The sequence below is a fragment of the Melospiza melodia genome, chromosome 9 (assembly GCF_035770615.1).
Source record: "Melospiza melodia melodia isolate bMelMel2 chromosome 9, bMelMel2.pri, whole genome shotgun sequence".
In the NCBI taxonomy this organism is placed as follows: domain Eukaryota; kingdom Metazoa; phylum Chordata; class Aves; order Passeriformes; family Passerellidae; genus Melospiza; species Melospiza melodia.
The window spans coordinates 17,059,420-17,068,545 of record NC_086202.1 but is presented as its reverse complement, the minus strand read 5'-3'; positions in this window follow the sequence as shown (position 1 = coordinate 17,068,545).

The following is a 9,126-nucleotide window of genomic DNA, read 5'->3' as shown; positions in this document are numbered from 1 at the left end:
AAATCCACAGGATAAGTGAGTTATGGACATCAAGAAAATTCTGTCCAGCTGCACAAGCTGAGGCAGCTCAATACTCCAGAGTTAATTAAGGCTGTAGGGTTGATGCTCGTGAAGCAGACTGGTTTGATCTGCATTTAGACGTCACTCATAGTTCTCTTACAGGTCATCTGCATCCTCCAGAAACTCTCAGACATCTAAGGGCTTGGAAAGCTCAAGTGGAAAGAGTCACATTAGGTGCACTCAGCTAAAGAGGAACAATCAGCCATCATCCCAACCAAATCCACCAGGGCAACAGATCCTCCCAAACCCCACACTTATGCCTGGTGCAGCCATCTCCAAGTCTCTGAAATACAGCAGGCAACATGGGCTCTCATTTCCACCCCTGCAGTCACTACAGTTCCAAACATCTAATATTGTTTGGTGTGGTTTCCTTGCTGGAAGATTATTTGTAAGCCAAAGCCCACCCTAAGCCTTCCTCAGCAGACATTGAACTCAGCACAGTCTTTACTGGCCACAGAAAATCTCTTACTGCATTTCCATAAACATTCCATGATGAAAGAGCAAGGCCCTTTCTACACTTCACTCTGCAGTTGACTGAGGTACCACATGGTGCTAAAGCTCCCTTGAGTTTTTGGACTGGAAATAACATTTGAGAAAGCAATGAAAGAAACTTGCATTCAGAGATCACAGTATTCCTTTTTCTCTTCATAGGCATTACAATAACAATTACTAACAAACTTTGCTGTCCCAGCCCTACTTCCTCAAGTGCTGTCCCTGAGCACAGTTTTATATATACATGGTAGATAGTTCAACTTCTCCAAGAAACAAGCATAAAGCATTTGTTCCCAGGTGCTTAGGATCCAACTCTACCTGACAAAGTCCAGCAGAAAAACATCCTCCCTAGATCATTTCTTCAACCACCTGTAACCAAAATGGTATTTTACCCATCTCCATAACCAGAGATTAAGCACTTTAGTCACTACCAGACCCAGAGAAAACATTTTCTGAAGCAGTCAGTCAGCTCTGTTTCTATAGCTCCTGTGAGTAAACCTTGGTGTCCATCTCCAGCCTCAAACGCTGACCCCAAACAACAGGCCAGTCTGGCTCCAACACAGGCGTCCCAGCTGGCCACTGAATTCAGGGTGAGCCATTTTTCCCAGTGTGGTACAAGCCCAAAACCTTGAGCAAGACAAGCTTGAGGGACCAAGCTGTACCTGCAGGAACCAGGCAGAGCCGTTGAGGGTCACGTCAGGGACAGCAGCACCTCCAGATTTGGAGAGTGCACTTGAGGGATGAGGAACAGGACAGGAAAACGGTGACCTCATGGCCTCGTAATGCTGTGTCAGTGATAACTTTAGTCAGATGATGTAAGAATGGTGTCTTGCTCACGGAAAAAAGGAGAAAGAAATGCCATTAAGAAGTTGTATGACAATAATTTCACTTCCTCATTAAGGTTCACTTTGCTGATGTCATTTTCCCCATTGTTTCCTGAGCCAAGCTTTTGTGCTGCACTTGAAAGAAAATGATTGAATGAAGGAATATACATGTTAGGAGACTTCCTGTCAAGTCATTAATGGACAAAACCCAAAACACTAATTAATTTCTGAGTATATTTTTTCAACATAAATTTTTGCTACTTTTTTTTCCTTTACCTGCCATAAATGGGTCAGTACAACAGTTTTTAAAATCTCTCCTTATGGTTTTCTGGATTTAAACATGTGAAACATGCTCTTCATATTTTCTGCTCTCACCAAGTCTAGCAGCTAGTAAGTAAACCCTCAGTAAGTGAACTATTTAATTAAAAATTTAAATATTACAATCATAATATTATATATTACATATGATATATAAATATTACAATTATAATATTAATATATCATCGATAAAATACAATAACTTTATAATAATGTAGTTACCACAATTAATTGTATGCTATGTAAATTCATTAAATATTCTAAATTATACAGTAATAATCTTAAAAAAAGTTTATTTTAAAAATGCAATTAATTATGAAATCTATGCTATGCCTCATCTAGAAACATTGCAAAGACGCCCTTCCATATCAAGTTTTGTAATTCTAATGCTTTGAGTTATTTATAATTCCAGACCTAAAAATTCCAGACCTAAAAACAAAGCCCCCAAATAATGTTTTTGCAATAACTGAAATCAATAACTAATTTCAAGCAAGAGCATTCTCAAGCAAAGAAGATCATCAGCAAGGATCCTTTTTGGAGGTCAAAAGAGTCCCAAAGCTATTAAAAACTAAGTGAAATTGTGGGTTCTAGTTTTACATTATTTTGATATTAAACTGTTACTTTGAAGCAATATTTATTTTTATGCTTGAGGGACAAGCCCTTTAATTTATTATCAGACTTAAATTACATATTTTGGGTTTGAATGTGCCATAAGAAATAAAAAGACACAAACATCATTTTAAGTATTATATTCTATTAGGCAATCCAATATTGCTGAATAAAACCAGGCTATAGGTGTGTTATTCTGCAGCAACTTTGGCTGGTTTAGCAAAACATTATGCACTTCCTACAACTGGTGTTATTTATTTTTATAATGGTTAAATTGCTGTCTAGTCTGCTTCGCTTCCTTCCTTTCTTCCTTGCTAAAATTAGTTGTTCATGCAACAAACCATCACCTCCATCCTTCCTGAACCCTGTAGGGAAAGCAGGTTTGGATTTTAATTCTCCTCTAAACCAATATTTGATGCTTATCCTTTTTGGGTGTCAGCTGCTTTCCAAGATCATAAATATACAATCCTTTCCACTTCTCCATTTGTACCGTAGATCCAGTAAATCAAAAGATTTACAAACTCAGGTCCCATGTCTCATCTGGCAGCTTACAGATCCACCTCTGAACACCAGATACTTTCTTCCCAACAAAATTGTCTTTCATATGTCAAGGATCTTCGTGGAAATGTTAAGATTACTCCTCAAACCCAGCAAAATCTTAAAAGAACTCACAATTCCCTTCTGAATGTCTTTTATCATTTTGTAGGCACAATGAATAAGGTGCAGAGACATCACTAAAACATTAATTTCACTATTTCTGACACTGGCTTGTCCCTGAGTCCTCAGATTGAGGCTATGCCTAAGTCTTGTCAATTCTTTTTTACACCATCACCAAGAGGTGTTATTCTCTCACATATCTAAGACTTGCTCTTCAGGAAGTCATATCATCACTACAATGTCTTTCTCCTTAAAAAAACCTTTGACCTTTTCACACAAAATCTACATGCTATTTCAAAATTAGTTTCTTTCTTGTATTAGAACATTTACAGTCCTCTTTGTGTTTTTCCTTGGCTGCAGCACATCAAGTAGAGACTGTTGATCTTCCCCTTCAAGGTTTTTCATAAAAAAATCCATTTATGTTCACCATTTCTCATACAAAATCACAGTCAGATTACAGCTTCCACTGCCAGCCATGTCTGTTGCCCAGTCATTACATTTTACATTTTAAACTTCTGTCCTTCTGTTTATATCCTCTCTGCACCTGAAATGTGGAGCATCTTTCCACTAATACCAGCAACATAAAAATCACTAATCTACTTCAAGTCCTGCCTAAAAACTTTCCCTGATGTCATACTTATTGAATATTGAAAACAATTTGGATGACCCAATCCCTCTTTGTGATCACTGCTGTTCTTTTGTCTCTGCACATGGGTCCTCCAGACACTTGTGTTGTTTCACTCTTAAATTGCAGCTTTTGTGAAGCAGAAACCTTTACTCTGTGCTATGGACAGAAGAGAAACTTTTTCTGTAACACATTTTTCTGGCACTGTAATAATACCAGCAGTATTATAATAACAAATAAAATGCAAACCAGAAGATTTGTGAGCTGGAAAAGAACTAAGTCAGCTGAAGAAATCATTCACAAGATATTGCTCTATTCATTGAGCTTGAACTAAGTGGTAGCTAATCTTTGCATTGAGACAAACTGGGTGTTTTCTTCTGTTTGGATTCTCAGAATTCCATTGTCAAGAAGTTGGATATGATGCAAAAGGAAGACTCAGGATGCAATTACATTTCTCTAGGAGCTATTCTGGGACAGTATGGTAAAAGCTGTTTCACAATTCAAGTAAGTGATTATTGATAACAAAGCTGAAGGAAAAATAAATCTGTAGGGAACAGAAGTAATTTTGGTACTAGAATTGGTGATATTCACAAAAACAAGGAGCATTCAGGAGAATTAATTCAGTTGCCAAGTGCACTACTCTCACTTTCATACACATCTGAAATCTGATATAAGAGTGAGGAGCATTTTCTCTTAAATGAAAACAGCCTTTAGGGAACAGGGCTTGTTTGGTTTACATTTTTTAGCTGTGACTTTACTTGTGAGACACTGTGGTTTCGACAACTGCATTATTATTAATCTGTTCTGGAAATTTTTATATCTTTAGCCTGAAAGGGTTATTTCTGCATTATTTTTATTTTTTCCAAAATCCTAAGAAACTCTAAGGTAAGGGTGATAATTAAGATCTTACATTACAGAACAAAAGAAAATTTTCTGGAACTACAATTTCAAGATAGAAAATGATCATGTATGACTGACACACTTGTAAAAATTTTAGTACTAAGGAGCACGATGGTATGTCTTCAATAGTAACATGGTACTTAAGGAAGATAAAACCATAAAGTGGAAAAGGCATAGCTGAAATAAAACTAGAAATGTTGCCGACCATGAATTACAGTTCTATATTAGCTAAACATTGCAGCAACTAGCAAATGAATGCTGCTTTTTATTCCATGTAGATTTTGGAAATGAATGTTTAATTTAGATATAAGAAAAAAGAAAAGGATTAACAAACTAGACTATTTGTATTCTTGAAAGAAAAATGTGCATGTTTTTTTTTCAAATACATGTTTCCAAAAGCCAGAATCATCTGATATACATCAGGTCAAAATAGGAAAACCAATAGAAAGAGGAAAAAGCAGATATAGTTACATTTTTTCATGGTGTAGGTAACAAAGACTGAGAAACAAGGGAAGTCTCTGGAATTGGTAAGACCCCTTAGAGACTGGGAATTGGTACAATTCACCAGTCACATTTGCCTAGGCACAACACTTGGCCTGTGGTGTCCTCTTACAGGATAAAAGATTTTAAACCCCAGGATATAGACCAGGGTTACAGCAGTGAGATCCATAAGCAACCTCTCCAGCAGGAATTCTTCAAGAATTCCGCCCCTCAAGCTCCACTTCCATTTCCCAAGGTGCTCATCTCAATGACACAGTGGTGATTAATTGGTGAATGCGAGGCTGGACGTGGGCTGGCAAGGTGCACCCACAGCCCAGAGGTCCAACCATGGCCTGGGCTGGAGAACCAAAAGCTGCACCAAGAGCAGCTGGAACAAATGGACCTTCTGGAACAAATCCAGAGGAGGGTCACAAAGGTTCTCAGAGGGTTGGGGCACCTCTGCTGTGAAGAAAGGCTGAGAAAGCTCAGGCTGTTCACCCTGGAGAGGAAAGGGTTCTGGGAGGACCTTAGAGCACCTTCCAGTACCTGAAAGGTCTTCCAGAGAGCTGGAGAGGGATTTTCACAGGGGCATGCACTGATAGGACAAGGGGTAATGGTTTTACACTAAAAGAGGGTAGTGTTAGGGTAGATATAATGACAACATCTTTCAGAGTGAGGGTGATGAAACAATGGCACAGGTTGCCCAGAGGCCTCAGAGCAGAAAGGCATTGAGATATTCCAATTACTGGTCACTATTCCAAGATATACCCCTGTCTCTCTTAGGTGGAGACTCGTTTTTAGACAAGTACACAGCAATCTTAGACAATGCTAGGCAAAAAGAAAATTTAACAGCCTATGTATCAGAATTAAAGGATATGTAAATCAGGATCAAAGTATATGTAAATCAGGATTAAAGTTCAAGATCTTTGCAGATATGTTCAAGCTCGTGTTCTGAAGAACTGCACTGATTTTGAGATCTCAGGTTCCCTGAACTACCAGGAGCTCTCCAAGAGCTGTCTACATTAATTGTGTACACAGCCCTTTTTGGCTCCTTGCCTGAGATTAGAGCAATAAACCCCCACACCCTGAAAGTGGCCACAGATCTCAGACCAACACTGTCCTCATAGCAAAAGCAATTCCTCCCAGGAACTGGCTACTAACACTAGAGTAACCTATCAAACCATAAACCCAGAACCCATTAACACTAAAAGATAACACTAAAATAAAGAGAAAATTAAGCTTTATTACAAGACTTTAGTATCCAAGGCAGCTCATTTCCCACACTGAGCTTTCCAAGGCACTCTGATGCCAAAGGGCAAACAGAAACCATGTAGAATTCTGCTTAACAAAGAAGAGCACTAGGTTGTGAAATTCTGCTCCTGAAGTAGCCATTTCTCACTGGTTTTTACTGCATGCTGTATCATCAAGTGCAGGCCAGAAGAATTTTTTGACGCAAATGAACTACCAGGAATTTTTTTTTCTCAGAAAAGAGCTCCTACAGCTTGTGCACTGAAAACCCTAGCAGGAAATATAACTTAAAAGCAGCACAGTCAGTAAATACTCTAGTCAGGGTAAAACCAAGAAAGAAGAAACCATTTAGATGTAGTTTTATGAGCTATACCTGCCCAAGTTCCCACATCAGGTTTCAAGAGTTTATGCTCATATTTTCCTATAGAAGAGACTTTCTCCTTTCACAGTAAAGAGGCTGCACTGTTATCAGAGGAAACCAACCAGACAGAGTACTCTCTCCATAGTCAAGCTCACTCTGAAGTCAAACTGAAAAAATTACTCTGATAGTTCGGCTCAGTAATTTCTCCCATTCAGATTATAATAAAAACAGGCAATGCAAAATTCCATTGTTCCTTGTGGTTGCTGAGCTGATAAAGGTTAGAGTCTCTATTGGTATATATACCAATCTCTGTAACAAATGGCTTTACCTACAATCTGGTTGGCATGAAGTGTTCAGCTATCAGTAAACATGTCTAAAGATATACTTTGGGTTTTTTATACTTTAATGGTAACCTTTACCACTGTGATGTGCTTCTTGTGTTTCTGTGCATCATTCTGCATGAGAAATGAACTCAAATATCTGATTGGCTCAAAATTCAACCATTGTTATGTGCTTTGCACTTAATGGGACTTCATTAAACAAAAAATATGCACTCTGGGTCTCACTCTGATCAGTACAAAAATTTTCAGCTGTGAAATTAGGTTTAGACTGAGAAGATTTAAAAAGGAACCAGATCCCCCAGCCACTGGGAGGGGATCTGTCCTTCCCTCCCTCCCTCCCTCCCTCCTTACCACCACTTAGCAAGGGCAGGCAAGAGACTCACCCATGGGACTGGTGAGTGTGCTCACGTCATTGCTCTGATGAGCTCTGCTCTCCAGCACAGGAAAGGAGCAAATGTGCTGCCTTATCTGCCTGCTTTGTGTTATCATCCTTCCTTGAACTGTCACTGGGCTCACCCACACGTCACCCAGCCAGGAGCCATCTCCTCTGGCAGGAACAGGAGGGATCAGTGGCCTGCCTGGCATCTGTGTACCAGATGAGGGGAAATAAAAGTTTCAGCTCACCTGTGGCTGAGCAGATGTTTTTGGCTTCACACCACCACAACTCACACGTGCCGCTACCTCTCGAGTTGATATGTCTGTGACAACACCACAGACTTCAGTTGCCAGACTTTCTCTGGGCTTACACGGGATTTTCTCATGTGGGAAAATTCACAAACTGTAGTGTAAACATCCCAGCTGTACGGACCTCTGGCTACATTTCCATCTGTCAGAACTCTAGAAGTCTCTAATGCATCTGGCAAACAAACAATCACACTTACAAATCCAATATGAAAGTGAAAAAACTTCCAGGGCTACAAGACCTACTTCTATGCTTTGACCAAAACAAATCTTCTTAAAAATATAACACTCAGGTTCTTGAACTGAAAAACAATTTAAATGTTTTATAAAATCACAGTAATTGCCTCTAAATAAAAATCAAGGACTGATGTTTTCCCTTGTGCTGTATGTGGCAAAGATGATGCTGGGTATTCCAATACAGGAGATGCAGAGAGTCTACTTAAATCAAGAGATTTCCCTCCAAGTTTCCTGCAGGACAGACGGTTTCCTGTAAGAATATGTTTGTCTGTGGGAAGCTACTCTCCTCTCAGCAGTGTGTCTGATTGAGACAACCCCTGCTAAAGGGAAACTGAGCAAGACAGCTAAGACTGTCAAACAGTCATTGCATCATTCAGCACTGATTCATCTCAGTCTTGACTGGTATTTGATAAACTATAAATAGCCTATGGTACAACTTAACATTCTAATCACTTTCACTCCTTATATTTGTTCAGATCAAACACAGAGAAACAAAATGTGATAAAGCTAAACATGAAAATCCACCTGCTTTAGACTTGCAACTGGAAACTCTGCAGTCAAACACTACACATCCTTTTTCAGAATTTTGGGGGTTCACAGAAGTACATTTAACCTTGGTTTTGTTCATTACTGGAAAGCAGATGCTCCAGTACGGTCCAGAACTCAGTCTCTTCATCTTGTGATTTCCACTGTTTTTTCTAAACTCTCTTTTCATACTCTGTGATCTGTTTTGCTCCTCCCTGTACTTTTGACTTTATCCACAGTGGAAAACATTAAATGCTTGTCATAAAATTAGCCTGCTTAATCCACCTACATATCAAGTTATTGGCATTTTCTATATTCCTACGAATCAGTATTTTAACCATGGTCTATTTTCAAGATATCCAACTGCTGGTATCCATTCCTTTCATCCCTCATTCCTTTTCCTCTCTCTATAGGGCACACCCTGATAACCAGTTTCTATCCTCTACATTGTTATCTGTTCTCATTATTTTACAACAACTTAGATAACAGAGGTTTTTTGGCCATTCAAAATCTAATGTACATAAAACTGAAAAGGGAGTAACATACAATCGAAGAGGGAAATTACTTAAAAGCCAGTTCCCAATAAAACCACCTAGGAATGTGCCATGCTGTGTGCCAATGTAGTGCAGACCATGGGCATGACTATTTAACAAAGAGTAATAAAAACTCCTGTAAAATAATCCAATCCAACCACTTACTTTTATCCAGACATGCTTAACTTTTAATCTGAATCAAACCTGTATTTTTTCCCCTGTGCTTTCCAGAGCT